We start from the raw sequence: 20,565 nt of genomic DNA on the forward strand, positions 1-20,565 counted from the left end.
AGTGGTTTGATATATTTTCATTAGCCTCATAGCTGGCTGAGTGGGCACCTCCACTGAAAATAATTTAATATCACCAACCTAACAATCCTCTTGAGATAAATGTGTGCTAACAACAATCAGCAGTTCCCAAATGGCCTGGAAAAACTAACTACACATATTCCTCCCTTGTACCAGATGAGAAGCACAGCAGGCTGGTTGGAATTTGCATGTGTGAAAAGCAGGTAACATCAGGTGCCCTTGCTGTGTGCCTGGGCACAGCACAGCTTGTCTCACAGTTCTGCAAGCCCAGTCACAGAGGTCCTCAGCAGCACAGCTCAGCCCAATCTGAGCACCTGAACAACCAGGCTGAGTTCAGTTGTCAGCACTTTACAACACTGTTGCAACAAGAATTGTTCTTTGGAATCAAGATGACCATGAAAGACAGAGACAAGGACACTAGAAAGTCTTTCTAATGACCATATATTATATATAGGTATAGAAAAACATAATAATCTGTAAGAGGTTCAGCATTTTCCATTGGTGATAAATATGTCTACTTACTGATTTGACCCAAAAATCCAATGAACAATCTCTTGGCTGGATAGATGTTCTTCTATTTATTTGGAGCGAAAAGAGCTTGATGGATATTTCTTCACTCTTTATGGTCTGGAGGGGGCTATTATCTTTTAAAGTTTTAATGCTATCCTGTTGACCTGATAATTCATTCTATCTTTTACATACACATGTGTAACTCATGACAAGCCTTATCATGATAAGTATATTTGGCAAGATGATGAAACCATCATAGCTTCAGGTCACCTTTCCTAGCTTCATATCAAAGGTTTCATATCAACAGCATTTTATTTCAAGAAGCTAATAAGATACATAGAAATCGTATAAATCAACAGCAACAAAAAATACTTTGCAGCAGCAACATACAGAAAAAGGAAAGTTTTAAGTTTACACTGTAAATGTACAAGGCATGAAGTGTGTCTGTTATCTTGTACAGAGGTATGAAGTTGTATTACCCTGAATAGCTTTGCCATAGGATTTTGACAATGTTACAGCATTTACAGTGAAAATGTCAACATAATTGCTATACAGATTTTGTGCAGAAGCAGTACGAGTTTTTTTCTGCACTGCTTTCTAAGCAGAATGGAAAGAGTTGTTGGTATTTGTGACATCAACTTATATGGTTGCTCCTCATTTCTGGAGCCATAAGCCATACAAAAAGTTTGGAATATTATTAAGCTGCTGTAAGGGACATGTCTGACAAATGATGGAGTTTTCTAGTACAGCATACATTTCTCTAAGAGGGAAGTGCAACAAGACTTTATGGCATCCTGGGTGCTGTGGCTGCCAGAAGAAGATAGTGGAAGATTGCTGAAGTGATCAGCAATCACATTTATCAGTCCAGTCTGGGTAGAAAATTAACTTCGTCATAGAGTGAAAAGGTTAAAGATTAAGATTTTCTTGATGTCATTGGACTTGATGGTACATAATGCCATTGAAAGTCCTTGACCATGCAGTGAGAAGAGCAAATCCACATCCCATCTCCACCCACTCTTAAGCATATGATGCAAGGCTAAACAACCTACATGACAGGTGCCCAGGTGTCCCTCGAACTTGGGGTTCTCAGGACTCATATGGGGACTCAGACATGTTAAAAGATGTGATTCCTGTGTGGGGATGAGGTGGCTAACTTCCATCATATTGTCAGATTCCCAGTTTCTGCATAACATAGGAATCATGAGATCAACCATTACAGTTATCAATGGAGTCAGTAAATCTCCCTCAATGGTCCACGAGGCCTTCCAAGCCAGCAAAGCAATATCTCTTTAAGTAAATACAGTGAAAACTCACAGGGTAGAAATAGAAAACCTGCAAATGGCTCTAGACAGGGTGGGTGATGTTTGATTGACTCAACACTCCTCAGGGGTACAATTTGGAAGAGAAAGGACTTACAGCCTCAGAGGCCTCAATTATCAGCTCGCCAACAGTAGGTTTCTGCACCCCAAACTGATTATCTGCTGATTGGCAGATTCAGCATAGCTGCACAAAATGATGCTGCAGAACATAATTATCACAGTCCTCATGACAGGCTCAGGTGCCTGGAACACGATAAGCTGATGACACTGGGAGAATATCAGCTCTTGGCAGAGAGCTCTGGATGACAGTGCTCCACTTCAGAAAAATCTGTGCTCACAGCTGTTTATAGTAGGCCCATATAACAGTGTGGTCCTCCACAATGCTGCTGTCTGCAGTCTAGATCTGTCTATTTTCCTGCTTCTTTGTGTAACTTCATCACAGCTGGAGAAAGTGAGACCTTCCAGAGGGTTGAAGTTCTGGTGAAGTTTGACTGATTCACGGAAAACTGACTCCACAATCAGTAAGATTGTAAAGTAGGTATGTTTATTCAGTGCTGGGCAGCACAGGAGTAGTCCCACCAAAGTCGTGCATACCTAACGCGGCAACTTGCTTTGGTTATATGCAGTAAAGAGTTACATATGCATGAATTTTCCTAGTACACCTATACATATGCATAACCTGTCCCCGCTTAGTATTAAAATTAGCTCCAAGAAGTCATTTCCATAAACTCCTGTCTGTGCTTGTGCTGTGCCTTCTGGTGGTGGGCGCTGAAGGTTGTGAGGATGAAGTAAGATGTCTTCATCAGGGTTGAACTTTTCACTTCATCTCTTTGCGCATGCTCTCTGAGGCCTTGGTCACAATCTGGGCCATGAGGTTGGTTTGGTCTGGTTCTCAGGGTCCAAGGGGCTCCTGTTATCTTCACAGAATCACAGAATTTCTAGGTTGGAAGACACCTCAAGATCATCAAGTTCAACCTCTGACCTAACACTAACAAGTCCTTCACTAAACCATATCACTAAGCTCTACATCTAAATGTATTTTAAAGACCTCCAGGGATGGTGACTCAACCACTTCCCTGGGCAGCCCGTTCCAATGCCCAACAACCCTTTTGGTAAAGAAGTTCTTCCTAACATCCAGACCTAAAAGGTCTTGAGGCTTGCATGTTTGACATTCTTTATCTTGTCCTTTTGTGAACAGTCCTCCTTATCTTTGAGCCCTTGGTCAAAGTCCAAACCATGAGGTTGGTTCTCAGAGTCCTAGGGGCTCCTGTTATCTGGAGGCCTAAACACAGCACAGGCACAGTACATCGTAAATGTAGCATATATTAAGCAATGAGTGTTGTCTACATATTAATTCTTAATCAATCGCTCTCTAATTTCTAATCCCGTTTCATGACTTTATCTTGAAAGCTTACGCATAGTGGACATGTTCTCTCCTTGGAGATACTATTCAATACTGAATTAGCAGGCTGAATTCAGTAAAGGAATTCAGAAACAAGTGTCTTGGTTCAGCTGGAAAAAAATAAACACTTACAATGAAGCTCTGCATTTCTTTTCCTAGGGGTCTAGGAGTCCAATATTATCACCAACCATGGGGCTTGGTGATAACCATGTCGATCCCCATGGCCACGCTCCCACAAGAAGTTGCATAGATTTGGGTGTCCCCCCCAGATCTCTGCTTCATTCAGGCTTCTTTGTCAGGCCTCTTGCCCTGTGCTGCCTGAGAGAGGAGCATGGTGGGATGGGGCTGAAAGCACCAGCGCAACAGCTCCTGCGCCCCCTGCCACAGACACATTGTGGGTGTGCTCCCAGGTGCTGCTGTGGGAGCACGCAGGCACCCAGTGCCGGCTAGCACTAGGAGGAAGGGGCACGGAGGCACCAGTACCCCACTGGGCAGGGCACAGGAGGCACATTCACACTGCGAGAAGGGGAGGCTGAGCCAGCACCCATGAGGGGTGCTGGGGGCAACCTGCAAGGGGTGCTGGAGGTGACCCATGGGGCACCAGGCCTCACATCCACCTCTGTGACAGGTACATGGAGCCCCCTGCCCATAGAGCTGGGGCTCTGCCTAGGAAGCACTGGGGGATTTTTGGTAGCTGCAGGGGATTAAGATAGAGGTGCAGCCTGAGCAGCTGCAGCCCTTGGGCACCTTTGGTAAGCATAAAGAGGAGCACCTGCCTCAACTCAGGACCAGTGTCCTACATCTCAGCGGCAGCGCAGACCCCAAGGTCTAGTACCAGCCCCCTGCAACCCTCTGCCAACGAGAGCTGCAATGACAAGCTTTGGTACCTCAGCCTGGTCAGAGCTGCCTGGGGAAACCGAGGATGCCAGCTCCCCATATCCTCCTATCAGCCTGGGTCTGCTGCAGAGCCCACAGGAACCCTGCTTGGGGTGGGATCAGAAGTGCTGGACACAGACAGCACCAGGTGTCCCCTGTAAACACAGCTTTGGGCACCACGGGTGTCAGGGAAGCAGGGTGACTCCAACAGTTCTGCCCTTCACCCTCCTGGGTCTGGGGCAGCTGACCTCAATCAGCATCCAGGTGGTTGTAGGACAGGGAATAACTCCTGTGGTCTGTGTCAAAGGAGTCATCTTCTTCCTCAAAAAGCTGCTTCTCAAAGAAGCTCCCACCCAGGTCATAATCCTGCTTGTGGAAAGAGATCTCACTGGAGGTAAGGTGGGAGACGCCGCTCATGAAGTCAGCAAATCTCTTGGGAGACTGGATACGGGAGACTGCGGTCCAGGCAGAGAAATCCAGGCTTCTGCAGTAGCTTCAAAGCTCCTTGAGGACCTTGCGTGTCTCCCCCTCGCCCTGGATGCGGTACTCCTCCTGAGTCAGCACGCAACGGGGGATTGGCCCCAACTGGGTGCTCTGTGCTCTCCTGCCAACAGCATGGCACCAGTTACTGCTCTCCCAGGCCGGACAGGACACCTAGCATGGGTCCAGACCCCAGGGAGCTGGGCCAAGATCTGGCGGTGGGATGAAGCAGAGCTCGTGGCTCCTCACTCTCAAGGGAGGCTCCCACATGCGAGGAGTGTGGTGCTGCCCTACACCAACCCTAAGAGGAGGGGAACATCTCCCCATTCTTTATTAACAAAGAAAGTTCAATTAAAACACAGAGAAAAAACTATCAGGCATACTAATCCTATCTTTAACAAACTTTGTAACCACATCCCTGGGAGAAGCAGGCACTGAGTGCTTAAAAATTTAAAGAACAATTTAAAAATTTAAGAATATAGCATGCTTTAGCTATCTTTTCCTGGGATCATACACCTACTCTCCCTTTTTTGTTTTTGAAGCATAGCTTTTAGTGTACCACAGGCTTGTTCACTAATTGCTTGACCCATGGGGAGAGTGAGGTATACCCATCAGATGTTGAATATCCTGCTGTTGAAAAAAAGTGGGTTGCGTGGGCCACATGTCCTGGCCCATTACCTGTTTTAATCGTTTTGAGGATTTCTAATGTCACAAAAACTGACAGAAAATGTTTACACACACCCTTTGCCTTTTCTCCTGCATGGACAGATGCAAAAATACAATCAGAAAAGTATCAATTGAAATATAAACATAGTGAAGTTTTACAAATTCTGGCAAATATGTAAAAAGCCAATCCTTTCAAGTCTATTTCTATTGATGTCTATGACTGGGGGAGCATAGTTGGGAATGGCAATCCTGGTTGAAGTGCTCTCCTATCTTCCAGGACTTCATTAATTTTTCTCAGATCATGCAACACTCTCCACTTTCCATTCATTTTCTTGATTATAAACACCGGAGAGTTCCAGAGCTAGTTGTGGGAACAATATGTTGTGCTTTAAGTTGTTAAGCAACTTGGCCTTTGGGCCTGGATTGAAGGGAAACAGATCCAGCTCCTTTTCGGAGCCTATAGGGCCTGGATCGAAAGGAACGTCCAGGTCATCAGGGGGTATAACAGAAAAAGCCTGCAATGGCAGTAGCAGCAGGGGGGGCAATGGCATTGCAGGAGGATCGGTGGATGAGCCCACAGCTCCCTCACTACCTGGCAAGCTGCACGTTTCTGACTGTGGTCCCACATGGCTCTTTAAGGCCTCAGGGATTGCTTACCAGGTGCTGAGCAATCCAGCTGCAACCTTGTAGTTTTCAGCAGCACTGTCCCAAAGCTTGACCTCAATTTGGTCCCATGTTTCAGGATCATAAACTGTCTGATTCATAATACAGGGAATAAACTGGAAGGTTACCAAGACATTCTCTGTTTCTAAGGACATACGATTCCCCATAGTGTGCAACTGCTTCCGTTTGGCCAGGGAGGGGCAGTTGTGTGTGCAGGTCCGCTTCCCTCAGCTGGAGTTTCCTTCCAGCTCAAGTGCACTTCCTTTTAGCAGTGACTTTCAGTATGAGCTTCCTTTCAGCGACTTTAAGTATGAGCTTCCGTCAAGCTTGGGTGCGCTTCCTTTAAGGGACTTTCAGTAGGAGCTTCCTCTGAGCTGTTTGCTGTGTTTGGCCAAACCTATCTTCATGAGGCAATCAGTGTCCTTGCTCCTGTTCTGTTAGCCTGTTCCTGTTCCTGTTCCTCAAGTCCCTGTTCATTTTCGTCAAGTCCCTGTTTGGGCACCATTTGTGGTGCAATGGACCATACGGACACCAGGGTTCTTTTAGGATCAGGAACTGCTACTACTTTATTGATACATAACTTCAACTCCCTCTTATTACACTTTGCAAGATCTAAGGGCCATGGGTACACCAGAGCCCATCCAGGCTAACCCTCTAATCTGAATTTAGTGTGTGTACATTTGCAGAAAATAAATTGTTTTACATTCACTATATCCATTCTGCCAATAAACGAACTTTTGTTTGCATGTCAGTGGGTGGTGTGGTTTTGTTCTAGTGGCTACCCCACACAACATCCCAATGCCTTAGAATTTTGCGGTGTATTTTCCCTCATAAAATGAAATGTATTTAACCTCAGAAAACTGTAATTCTTACTCGAAACAAGATTTTTCATTTTACCACCAGTCCTATTTGTGGAAGAAGTACATTTACTGAGAGAATCCCAGACTGAATGTGCAGCTGCGTGTACAGGTACTACGATTCTCTTTGTCCACAGAAGTAGAAATTTATTCCTTACAAATTTACACAATATGAAAGAATTTTAATTGCTGAGAACTGTACACACATGTGAAGATGAATAGTTTAACTGATCTTACAATTTGCAAAAGGTAATCTAAATAGTGACTTGTCTTTAAATAGGAGACAAATAATATGTGTCCTGCAAGGTAGTCACACCTTACTTTTCACACAGGACTTTCATCCTGAAAGATTCCAGAACCAGGATTGTTTAGTTCCTAATGAGACAGCAAATTCAAAGTGTTTCAAAGTCCTTTGTTCCTTACAAACAAACAAACAAATAAATAAATGCTGCAGACCTGGCATTCAAATAATGGTATTTAGTAATTGTGCACATAGTTGGCCAGGTAAATACATATTGATATTTTGACTTATGTCTGGCCCCTTCTCAGAGATCATAAAGCTCTAGATAAAATACTCACTCAGTCAAGAGATAATAGCTTATTAACCAGTGAAGCTAGCTAATTCTAAAGCGCAGGGAAAACAAGGATTGCTTTTTTGCCTACTACACTTTCTATTAGATCTTGAGTAAGACTGCTGTTATGTAAGAGATGAGAACAAAAATCCAGCCATCCTTGGGAGAAAGTGTTATTCCTAAATGCTAAGATTTTCTAGCATTTCCAGACAAAGATTTTCTAGCATTTACATGAATGTCATCTTAAGAGCTGCCTGGAAGATTGGGGTCTACCCGCTGCCCTTGAATATACCTGTAACCCTTATCCTCTGTGCCACTTAGGTAAAACAAATCACATATAAAACCTCTATTTCATATATGCTCTAGTGTGAATTCATTTCCTGCTTATGTTAACTAATCAATGTGACTGTAATAAATCAAGTTACATGTAAAGAACCAAGGAGGAAGAAAAGAAAAAAAAAATAATTTATTAATGAAACAAAATGTCACATAGAAGAGGAAGAAAGCTCTGTTGTGTCAAGTCCTTATGAAGACCTCACCCACACAGCTGCTTGTGGAGTGTCAGGATACATACTCAGATTCTGCCTGATCATTGAAGCTCAGCAGAAATGACAGACATCAGTGCACAGCCATAAGAGAAGCACATCAGGTAAGGATCAGTCATGGATGGCAACTTCATGTTTCCTGAACAAAGTGTACTTGCACAAAAGTACCTTGTCTGTTGAAACAGTTCCACCTGTGAAAAAAAAAAAAGTGGTGGCCAATTCACCAATAGTGGGAAATTAGACTTTTGAACTGGTTTTGTCCTAAGAGAATGTGGGAAAGGCAATCGCTACCTGGTTCTCCTGAACTGGTCATGACCACTGCTTGAATAAGGGTCTCACTGGGAATAAAATCTCTAGATGACCTAGATGATTACTCAGACACATAAAAACTAGGATGACTTCTCTTGCTCTAGCAAAACCACTAGTAGTGCTAACAAGGAATTCAGCTGGATACAGGAGGCACCGGGAGCATGGAAAATTTTTAAGTGCAACCACATGAACCCTTTGGATTGTAGCCACAGCACAGAGAGCAAGCCATCATTACCTAGAGGTCTACTGTTGAATTCAGATGGGCAGTAGCCAAAGCAGTGTTGGAGCAAGATGGAAAGACAGATGAGGATGTAGATAGTGCAATTGCATTTTAAAAATTCTGCCTTGGTATAGACATGTTAATGCAGACAAAAAGCAACCCAGGAAGGAGTGGATGTGTATCTCCTCTAGAAAAAAATAATTCTCCTTTTTCTTAAGTAAAGTATATTTTGCTTCTGTACCATATAAACTACAGTTCTCTTGTATCAGAATGCCTGCAAGTAATCCTACTTGCAATTTATTTTAGCGGTAGAAATGTAACAAAATTAATGAAAATGTGGAAGTTAGATAACTTAATTATCAAAGTTGGCAAGTAAATCAAAGAATCTAGCTTCTGAGATATCTCAATTTTATAATGGATCGCAGGAAACATTCTGTGATTATGTAGTCTTAAACTGAGAAAACAAGGAAACCTTGAAGAAAACAGGAAGATTACTAGCTTTGACCTAGCAGAAGCAAGGGAAATAAGGGATGAAAGCTAAAAAACAAGGAGAAAAACAGCTGAAGGAAGATTCCAGTCTGACCTATGGTAACCTTTTGCTCATTAAGGACCATTAACATATTAAAAAAAAAAAACTATCAAAATGCTAATATATGCAAATGTGAGATTTGGTGTTCCCTCCTGCTGGTCCTCTGTAACATGCAAACTCAGTAGAGATAAGTTAGGTGAGCTGAAACAGCCAATTAAAAGTAGCCAGAGAGATAGTTTCACAACTTCACTATGTATAAATAGCAGTGATTCAAGTCAGAGGTGTACTTGCTTTGTGAAAGATTGCCTAGCACCTGTCTTTGCAGAGTTATATAAGTAATTATTTAATTAAAAAACCTTCATGTGGATTTCGACTCTATGTGCTTATTGGCAGGATGCACCAGTCATGAACCTATGGATAGCAATTACTCAGACACATAAGAACTAAGATGACTTCTCTTGCTCTAGCAAAGCCACTATATGGTAGTGCTATGTGCCACTGTAAATAAGTTTTAGAGATAACAGATAAATATCACCATGATCTAACTCTTCTTCAGACAACTTTAAGACAAAATAATTGTGAAGCTAGGGCTGTCACATTTGTTTTCTGACTGTCAGCTTTGCACAATAACAAAAGAATAAAAAGAGAACAGCAATTTAAAAATGATGCTCTGGACATTTGAAATGGAACATCCAAAGCAAGACATTTAAAGTTTTAAATAGAAAGGTTCTTTCTTGTTATAGAAAAGCTACTACTCTTCATTGTAAGTTTAAAGTAAACGTCCTGCACTTTAACTCAAAAAAAAAAAAATCAAAAAAAGACTTTACTTATTCCTTTTAAAGAAGCATTCAGCAAAGTGAAGTGGCAATTTGCATCACCCAAATTAACTGGTAACAATGAGGTTGACCCAACAACCCAACAACGGATGAGAATTAGAGCTTTAATTGCTGTTCCATGCATAAACATCCTTGGTGAAGCATTCAGTTTTAACATGGCACATATGTTCAAGCTTAATTTATTCCTTGAAAAAGAGCAGTAGCAGCATGTAAAGAAATTTCTATAGAAAGTTGGAAATAATTACCATGAATCTCCAAATATTGTGTCTTCCTTTTGATATTGTATTAGCAGATGCAAAATACTTGAGAAAATATTTCTACCTTACCTAAAAGTAGTGTTGTTTTTTTTTTGTTTTGTTTTGTTTTGTTTTGTTTTGTTTTTCCAGCTTGAGTAAAAGCAGTTGTTTCCTCTGAACTACAACTTTTATACTTTTTGCCATGCCACTTTTTTTTCATGGAATAAACCAAACTATAATACTACAAAAACAATGCATGTAGAACACACAAAATCACCATCTATTTTACTAAATCAAATCTGACAGTAACCTTGTAGCCTCTTCGAAAGTTAACATAGCCAACAGGCAAACTCAGAATGACACAAGCATCTTTGTGTAAGAGAATAGCAGTTGTAATTGGAAGAGGATACAAAGGCACCTCTGTTGTTTTTGATGCAAAAGAAACCTCCCACCTCTCACACTTCTCAGATTCCTTGGGCTTGTTTTATTTTTGTTGTACTTCTGAACTGTCTATAGATGTGAAACATACTATAACATATGTTTGCATAAGATTATACTTTGTGTCACTTTATGCACCATAGATGTTTTAAACAAAGCACAAGTGATGTTTCAGTGTCTTGCATTAATGTAAGAAAGAAATATAAGGCTCAAAATTAAATCCCTCACTCCTACAGATAGCATCCTTACTCAATGACATTTGAGTCTTCTTTAATCAGGGCTATGACGGAAACCAGGAAGCTCATGGTTCTGTTGTCTGACTCAGAAGTGCACAGATGTTTTCAGAGCAGAAGGCTAAAATTAGGACTCTTTACTACATTAGGCAGTATCATTATATAATGAGTAGAATCCCTTTATTCCTGAAAAAGCAAGGGATCTCACTGCCCAGCTGCCTTACCATACCCTCTTCTCCTCTAGGACAGTCTGAATAGACTGAAGTGGTTGTACAACTTATTTAAGAAAGAAAATAAATCAATTAATGCTTTTGATCACACAGAAGGGTTAAATCAATAAATACCCTTAAAACTGTTGGTATTAATCACTATTCCTTATTCCTCTGTTTGAGAAAGGCAACTGATGCTTACACCATTTTAATATGAAGGGTGCTGGACCTGGTGCTCATCAGTGCAGAAGAGCTCATTAAAAAGTTAAGATTAGAGGAAGTCTGGGTTGCAGTGACCATGCCCTGGTTGAGTTTGTGATCTTGAGAGATATGGGCCTGGCTAAAAGTAAAGTCAAGACATTGAACTTCAGAAGAGCCGACTTCCAGCTGTTCAAAGAATTAGTGAATGAGATCCTTAGGGACAGAGGATCTGAGCTGGCAACTCTTTAAGGATATTTTCCTTGGAGCACAAGAGCTATCTATTTCCATGTGTAATAAATGAAATTGGGAAGGTAGGAAACTGACATGGTTTAATAAGGATCTACTGGTCAAATTTAGGCAAAAGAAGGAAAAGCACAGATGGTGAAAACAGGGCCATGTGCCCTGGGAAGAGTACAAAAATGTTGTCTGAATGTGCAGGAGTCTTCTGATCAGGAAAGCTGACAGAACTAAACTCTGTGAGGGGTGCAAAGAATAACAAGAAGAAGTTCTACAGGTACATTGGCCTCAAAAGAAGGACTAGGAAGAGTGTAGAGCCTCTGACAAATGAAGACCTTCGTCTTCAACTGGTAACGATGGGTGGGGAGAAGGCAGAGGTACTTAACATCTTCTCTGCCTCAGTCTTCACTAGTAGTCAGGCTTCCCACAACTCTTGTGTCCCTGAAACTCTAGATGGGGCTAGGGGAGCAGAGTCCCTCCCACTGTAAGCAAAGAGCAAGTTCAGAACCTCCTGACTTAACAACTACAAGACTATGGGCCCTGATGGCATGCATCCCAGGATACTGAGGGAACTGGCTGATGTAGTTGCCAAGCCTCTCTCCCTCATATTTGAAAACTCATGGCAGTCAAGTGAAGCCCCCACTGACTGAAAAAAGGGAAACATCACTGCCATTTTAAAAAAGAGTAGAAAGGAAGACCCAGGGAACTACGGACCAATGAGCCTCACCTCTGTGCCTGGGAAGATCATGGTACAAATCCTCCTGGAGGCAATGTTAAGGCACATGCAGGACAAGAAGGTGATCCGGGACAGCCAGCATGGCTTCCCCAAGGGAAAAACATGCCTGACCTATCTGGTGGACTTCTACGATGGAGTGACTGCATCAGTTGACAAGGTAAGACAGACTGATGTCATCTAGTTGGACTTCTGTAAGGCCTTTGACTAAGTCCCGTATAGCATCCTAATCTCTAAATTGGAAAGATATGGATTTGAAGGGTGGACCATTCAGTGAGTAAGGAATTAGCTTGATGTCTACAGCCAGGTAGAAGTGGTGAATGACTCCATGTCCAGGTAGAGACCAGTGACAAGTGCTGTCCCTCAAGAGTCTGTCTTGGGACCAGTGTTTTTTAATATCTTCATTGATGACACAGATGACAGGATTGATTGCAAGTTTGTAGATGACACCAATCTGAGATGTGTGGTGGAAGGACTTGGGGATTCTGGTTGACGAAAGGCTTGACATGAGCCAGCAGTGTGCACTTGCAGTCTAGAAAGCCAACTGCATCCTGGGCTGCCTCAAAAGAGGAGAGTCCAGCAGGTAGACGGAGGTGATTGTCCCCCTCTACTCTGCCCTCATGAGGTCCCACCTGGAGTCCAGGATTGTGGCCCTCATCAGAAGAAGGATGTGGATCTGCATGAGTGAGTCCAGAAGAGGATATGAAAATGACCAGAGGGCTGGAGCACCTCTCCTATGAAGAAAGGCCAAGAGAGATAGGGATGGAGAAGAGAAGGCTCTGGGAAGACCTCATTGTGGCCTTCAGTACTTAAAGGGGTCTTACGAAAAGGATGGAGAAGGACTCCTTACTCAGGTAGATAATGATAGGACAAGGGGAATGGCCTTAAACTAAAAACATACAGATTTAGATTATACATTAGGAGGAAGTTCTTCACTGTAGGGGTAGTGAGGCACTGGAACAGGTTTCCAAGAGAAGTTGCGGATGCCCCATTCCTGGATGTGTTCAAGGCCAGGCTGGATGGAGCCTTGGCCAACCTGATCTAGGGGGATGGATTTGGAGTTAGACGATCTTTAAGGTCCCTTCCAACTTGAGCCATTCTATGATTCTATGATAAAATAAGAAAGTTGTCCAGACTTGTGTTAGCATAGGACTGTTGGAGATTTTTAAGGTAAGTTCAAAGTAATAGCAGTATCTTATGCAGAGAAGATGAGGTCAGGCAACTTTTTAAACCAAAACAGTGCTGTCACAATCCCAACGGAGGAATGAGGAGCTGACCCTAATCTGCTTTTAGACCATGCTTTGCTTCAATTATTATTAACAAACTGCTGGTACAGATAGTAGAAAGTGTCATGCTGTGTCCTGTACATGTTTTTGCTCTGAGTAGAAGATACTACATGTATCAGTAATACATGCCACAGTCCAGCTGTAAAGACAAGCTAGGTTTATTTTCTTCATGGTTTAGTGGAGGACTTGTTAGTGTTAGGTCAGAGGTTGGACTCAATGATCTTGAGGTCTCTTCCAACCTAGACAATTCTGTGATTCTGTAATTCTGTGAAGCCTTATTCTCGCTTAGCATGTTATTTCTTAAAAATGTTTTCAAATAGCTATGCAAATCATGGGTTGACAATGTATAGCAAATAAACTTAGTTATAGGACAACCTCAAAAAATTGGTGGCTTTTATTATGCTGCACAAAGAGCTGTAGCAATATTGACATGGATGACAAAAACATTCAGGGAAGTAGATGGGGAAAACAATACATTTTCTTGAACTGGCCATTCTGAAAACAAACAAACAAACAAACAGAAAAAAAAGATTTACAATTCTTCAGCAGCTGAAGTGATTTTTTATTTCCATTTGAAAGAAAACATTCTTAAACACCACTGTATTTCTAAGTGAATAAAACCACATTTCACTGAGGACAGCTACTGAGACTGAGGTATTGCTTTCCATTTTCCTTGTAAAACATAAGTTTACATTTGCAGGTACTTAATCACCTCACAGAGTCATGATCTCTGACAGTAGCATTGCCTATTATTCTGCATCTGGACAAAATATTTTGTCAGTTGCACTAATAGAATAATTCTTGTCCATTTCAAAAAGTTATTTCACCTATTTGTTCTTATTAGTGATCAAAGCAATGATCCAGATGATGAAAAGGAAATAATTGTAATGACTAAAGATAGATAGAGATATTGGAATTCTAATAGTTTTTGAACTGGTCAAAAAACAGTGAGGTAGAAGATTATGAATTTTTTAAAAAAATATGAAATTATGAAAAAAAAAAAAGAAATTATGGGAACAAAAAAAAAAAAAGAAGAAGAAGAAGGAAAGGGTACCTACTACCTTATTGGAAATAAAATAAAATAAAATAAAAAATCAAGAGGAAAAAATCAAGAGGAACACCTCTAATGATGATTATTATTATTTTTTAATTCTATAGTGTTTGCGTTTAAGGAGAGCTTCAATAAGCATACATGTATTATGAAGGTGTTGTGAAAACAAAGTGTGACAAGATCCCAAGTATTTTCCTGAGTCAATTTGTAAATTGTATAGCATTTACAGAAAAGTTCTGCTTCATAAGCATAAATTTCACACTAAAAATGTTGCCTGAGAAATGGAAATTAGAAGTTTCAATCAAGCCTAGAACTAATTCAAATTTACAAGCAATTTTATGTGGATGTCATCAAATGACTACTGCAGGCTCTTGTTTAGATCAAAGCACCCTTAAATGCTTACCCAGCTGCAAAACCAGTCTCAGTGTAAGTAGCATTCAGAAAAGGGGAAAAAATCACCTATTTTTGCATTAAATATTAGTTTGATCTTCATTGTGGCAAGGAAATTGCTATTTTTTTTTTCTTTTGTTTTTCAAGAGGATTAAGATGATTGAATATTTTTAATTAGTATTTCATAGTTCAGATAAGGATTTTGTTTTTTTGTTTCTTTGCTAAACAGGAGTGATCCTGATTCTTTAGCCTCTCTGACAAGATCCCAATTGAAAACATGTTCCACATGGCAACCATTCCACACACTTGACAGATTAGATAAATGATATTGTAGCCCCAATAAACATATGATATACATTTGAGATTTCTGTGTCTGTCCCCATTGGGCTTTCAACCTGCACAAAATTTCTGATGCATACAATCGGCATTATGTGATCAATTATTAGGAAGAACGAGGAAATTGTTTCCCATAATACTGCTAAATGCTGTGCTCTATGCTCACTTATGCAATTTGGAACACATACATTTGGATTTTTTCCTGAAGTCTGCAAGTAAAACTCTTACTGCATTTCTCAAACCAGACAAGTTGGTGATAATCAAAGTGCACTAAACTTGATATCTGCTCAATCCCTTGACTGGCACGTTACTTACTGTTGACAGAAAGGTATGCCAACATTTATTTATTTTTTGCAAAGGGTACTAAATGAGACAATATAAGTAGCATAACAACATTTACAGAATTTGTGCTCTAATCAGTATGTAACTCTCCAGAATCTGGCAGAACTACAACAGTATTTTCTGCAATTAACACATTCCTTGCTTCCTTCCCTGGAGGATCAATCTGTATATCTGTAACAACAGACTGACTCCTTTGATATGAATCCCAGTCGTCTCCAATTGTCTCATATTGCTTCAGGTCTCAGCAATTTTACTTCACACAGTTGTATTCCTTTACAAGAAGCTACACCTGAAGTACCAATGCTAATACATACCCACTAAGGTAACACTTAATGTGGTGTTGCAGTACCAGAAATCATTTGTTAGGCACATAGGCACGTAGTATGTATGCATGAACCATGTGAAAACTACAGCACCCACAGGAGCTACTAGTGCAAACCCTTCAGCTGATCTGTGGGCTATATAGCAGAACAAATGCCGTGAGTATCATTCCACTTACCCTCCAGCGCCAAACCTCTACAAACTTGCTTCTTTGACAATCCTGACCTTGCAGCTCCTTGTACATGTTCAGATATTTTTAATTTTTAACCACTTGCAGTTGAGACCAAAGAATAATTTATCATATAAATGTGAAATTACTCATATACTCCTTTAAACAAACATATTTTACAGAATTAAAACTGAAGAAAAATAAAAAATGAAGTACTTTAATAATCTTACTTTAAATAAAATATAGTACATATGTATACTAATAAGTTTTAAGCACTTTTAAATTTATCATTTTCTACTTTTGTTCCTGCATTCTCCAGGAATGTTAATGACTAATATATACATCAGTGATCTGAAAAGAATGTAAACATCAACAACTGTATGGTAAGTGTTCTTCATCTTTGACTTATGTTCAATTTAAAGTCGAAAGAATTTGAAGTTTTTATATAATAATTTCATAAATAAGTAGTGATGAATGTTTGTTTTAATTTGACAAGACTGTTGTACAGATACACCAATGATTAGATCATGCTGTTAAACTCTCAGTCATCAGTTAGTTATAAAAATAGATACAGAGACCTAACTGATATTTTCTGCAATTGTGTTTATAAACAATATCCAGATCATCTATTTAGTGTCCACACAATCTGGAAACAGCCTAGAATCTAATGTTGACTTCAATATATTTGAATGCTGTAAGTGTGTCAACATTTGCCAAGATTAATGTATTGAAATAGGTTGAGATACTTAGTTTTCATTTCAGACCACATTCACCAATGTTGCACAAAAAGCTTGGTCTGATGGTCGTTTCCCAAAACGTGTTCCAAAAAGGACAATCTGACAGAATGATCTCTCTAGATCCTCCTGTAGGAAATTGTATGAATTCAGTGATACTTTATACTAAAAATAGAGTAATAACATGCAGAAGTGGGAAAATAGATCCTTAACTAAACAATCTAGCAGATGAACCATAAGCTTGCATTTAACTACAGATAAACTAGCTAGCTATCTAGGATAAATAGATGCCAGTCCAAAATAAATAAATATAAACTATTAAAAACAACAAAACAAAACTGATTATATACATATAGGTAAGAAAGAGTGGCTTAAACTGAAGAATTAAAATTCTTCACATCTTTAGTTTTGCCTTAAGAATTCTATTTGTTTTGATAAAACTAAAATATATTCAGTTCTGTATGTTTCAAACTTACTTGTATTATGTTTAGTGGAGGACTTGTTAGTGTTAGGTCAGAGGTTGGACTCGATGATCTTGAGGTGTCTTCCAACCTAGAAATTCTGTGATTCTGTGATTCTGTATTTTTTCATTCCAGAAAACAAAGATAATTTAAACAAAGTTGACCCAAACTAGCACTTTGAGTTGTTCAGCTGTCTAGTCCATAAGTGTCTTGGCAGTTATCACAAAACTTAAATTCTCCTAGAACATGGTGGTCTATTCAGCACAGAGAACAGAATAAGAGTGTACTGTATTTGTTGTGCATGTGAGAAAGTATACAAATATTTATAGATTTAGGGGAAAAAATGGGCCTGTAAGTCCTCGAGACTCTGGAAAATGCTGGTGGTAGAAATCCTTTTTAAATGCATAATTTTGTTGTACGATTAAAGAAAAGCCTTAAAATAATACCTGGCACCTTGAAGGCTTAGTTCTCAAGTAATGCTCAGACCACAAAGCAAGACATAACACAGATAAGCTACCTTAGGCAGCACCTAAGTATCAACATCACTTTACTTGTACTCTAATAACATAACATTCATCGTTTTTTGTTTGTTTGCTTGTTTGTTTGTTTTTCTCCCCTGTGATTTGCCCTCAATAACAGAGAGAAGGGCTCCACCCCCACCTCCACCAAAAAAAGGGATAGTCCTAGCTAAATAATAATAATAATAATAATAATAATAATAATAATAATAATAATAATAATAATAATAATAATAATAATAATAATAAAGCAACCCTTGTCTCTATGTCTGGACATTGACACCTGGAAGACAGCCAGGACCATTAGCAAACACAGTGGCAGCCACAAGATCTTTGTAGTCCACAAAAATTTGCCTTGATGAAGCTATTACACTGTGACCCATATCTATCTTTCAGATGATTTTGGGTGCTTATTTAATCCTGCTGAATTATGTAGTTTCCTGGAAGTTTTATGTAACTGATGCACTGAACTGTTAAAAATGAGGAATGCATATTGGAGAGAAGTCAAGTATAGAAAAAAATGTTTGGAAGAAAGCCTAGATCTTGCTAAGCATGTCCCCAAGAACATAGAAACAATCAAAAGCTATTTACATGAAGTGTTTTTAACTCCAAGATTTCTCAGTCTGTGCATTAATTTGTCATGGCTAGAGGTAAAGAATTGGCTTACAGTTGCAGTTGTGGAATGTTGATTATATGGATTGGTTAATGTTTTGAGTTAAATTAAAATGGAAGATTATTCCTTGGAAGTGTTAAACTAAAACTTTTGAAAATATCCTGCCAGTTATTTACATAGGGCATTGCAAATTTTCAATGGACTAAAGGGAAAATGACAAAAAAAATGCATAGGCTTAATCAAGTCATGTCAATATTGCATCTTTATTGGATGCAAAGGACATTTTTGGGATTTTGATGACAGATGAAAAGAAGAAAGCTGCAGCTGTCATCATGAATCTGGAGCACCTTCTTGAAACCTGTATTTTAAAGCATAACAGATACTGTAAACAGGAAAAGGTTCAAGCTACTGAAGGATATTAAGGGAAAAAAAAATCATATGCTAACAGGGGAAAGGAGAGGAACACAAAATAATGTGACAGGATAAGTTCAATTAAGAGGAACAAATGAGGGCTGCCAGGGAAAACTGCTCATACATTTTCACTCATGTTTGCACACATAGGGATCACAATCTAAGCCGTCACCTGAGCCCTGCCTTGATTCCTTTGAGATGGTAGAGTATACCAGGTTGGGGAAGGGGGATGGGAGAGGTGGCAAGGAGAAGAGGGACGGGTGGACAGATAGATGGATGAATGGATGGACACATGATACCACACTGACCCTTGGCAGTGGACCAGTCCAGAAGGCAATGGTCCCACCTTAGACTCTCTTCTGCATGGTGGCAAACAGCCCTGTCACAATGTTCTCCCAGTCTCTGAGGGGTGTGTGTGTGTGTGCATGTGCATGTGAGCATGTATGCATGTGTCCAGCCAGACCTGCGAATTAGATCCATCCATGATGAAATCACAATTTGCTCTTTCCGGTATTATTGTTCTACTGGCTGTTGATCTCCAGGTGATGTCAAGGACCATGGCACTCAATTTGTGTTTGTAACTTTGAAGCAAGCAGATTATTTTCAAGGACATATCTCTATAATCTCTATAAAAGACACATAGAATTTAAGAGTTTTGCACTCCTAAGTTGTACCTAAGTCAGAAATGAGCAGATGTGGTAAAATAGGGTAAACTATAAATCAATACTCAGGTCAGACAGTCCAAACATATAATGGGAAATGGAAAAGCTTATGAGGTAACAGATCACTCTATTTGGGAATGGTACCCACATTTATCAGAAATTCAGTATGTTATATATTGATACTTTTGAAGTTAGTTTATGCTGTTCTCAAACTGAAGCATTAAATAAAAGAAATTAGAAAAGACATAATATGCCTACAGACATCTGAAGACAGGAAGAGCTTCTGAAGAGAATGGGGATTATATTTCATTAAGGCTGGAGTGTAATTCATAAAAAAAAATAAATAATTAAAAACTACTTGTAATTCACTTGTAATCTGAATACTCTAAGGAGTTTGGAAATAAATTCACCTTTGTGATAATTGTTTTTCAAAACTTACACTCAACATCATACCATAAATTTGATTATTAAAAACTGATTTAAGTTTCTTGTTTATAAATAGAACTTGGGACAGAATTTTAGTATGGAGGAAAGCCAAAGATAACAGTCTATTTTACATTACAGATATCTACTCTCATTTTACTTTCATGCTGACCTTTCTGAACTCATACTAGACTCATTTTAGGGTAATAGCAACATGAAACTCTAGTTCCTAGGAACTACAATAGTAAAAAGAAATAACAGTGGGAGAAAGCCAGAAGAACCTCCTTACCTCCTTTTTTTTTTTTTTTTTTTTTTTTTTAATGGCAATTATATGTATGTATGTGTTTGTGTGTTCCTGCTGCAGATAAGAACATGATTAGATTATAATGTATATTGCTGACATAGGTTCTGATGTTATTTATTAAAATAACTATTAAAAATCACTTCTGAAAGCTTTCCATTTACCTTGATTCCTGGCTTCTTATTGCAAATTATTCACATCAGGTAGAAACTCATACATTTTAAATGCTTGTGTGAATAGGATTTGAAAAGTCTCATCAGTGTTTTCCATGTAGGGAACATCTGTGACAACATGAACATAAGAACCTTTGGTGTACCTTAAATAGTACACAGGTTTCAAAGGGAAATTATATTCCAAACAGAGTAGAATTTCAGTATTTTTTCTAAAGAAAATATCATCCTATAGGTTTCAAATTGTTTAAAAAAACTTCAATGTAGAAGCTTCAAAAGAGAATATTT

The sequence above is a fragment of the Anas acuta genome, chromosome 2, assembly GCF_963932015.1.
Source record: "Anas acuta chromosome 2, bAnaAcu1.1, whole genome shotgun sequence".
In the NCBI taxonomy this organism is placed as follows: Eukaryota; Metazoa; Chordata; class Aves; order Anseriformes; family Anatidae; genus Anas; species Anas acuta.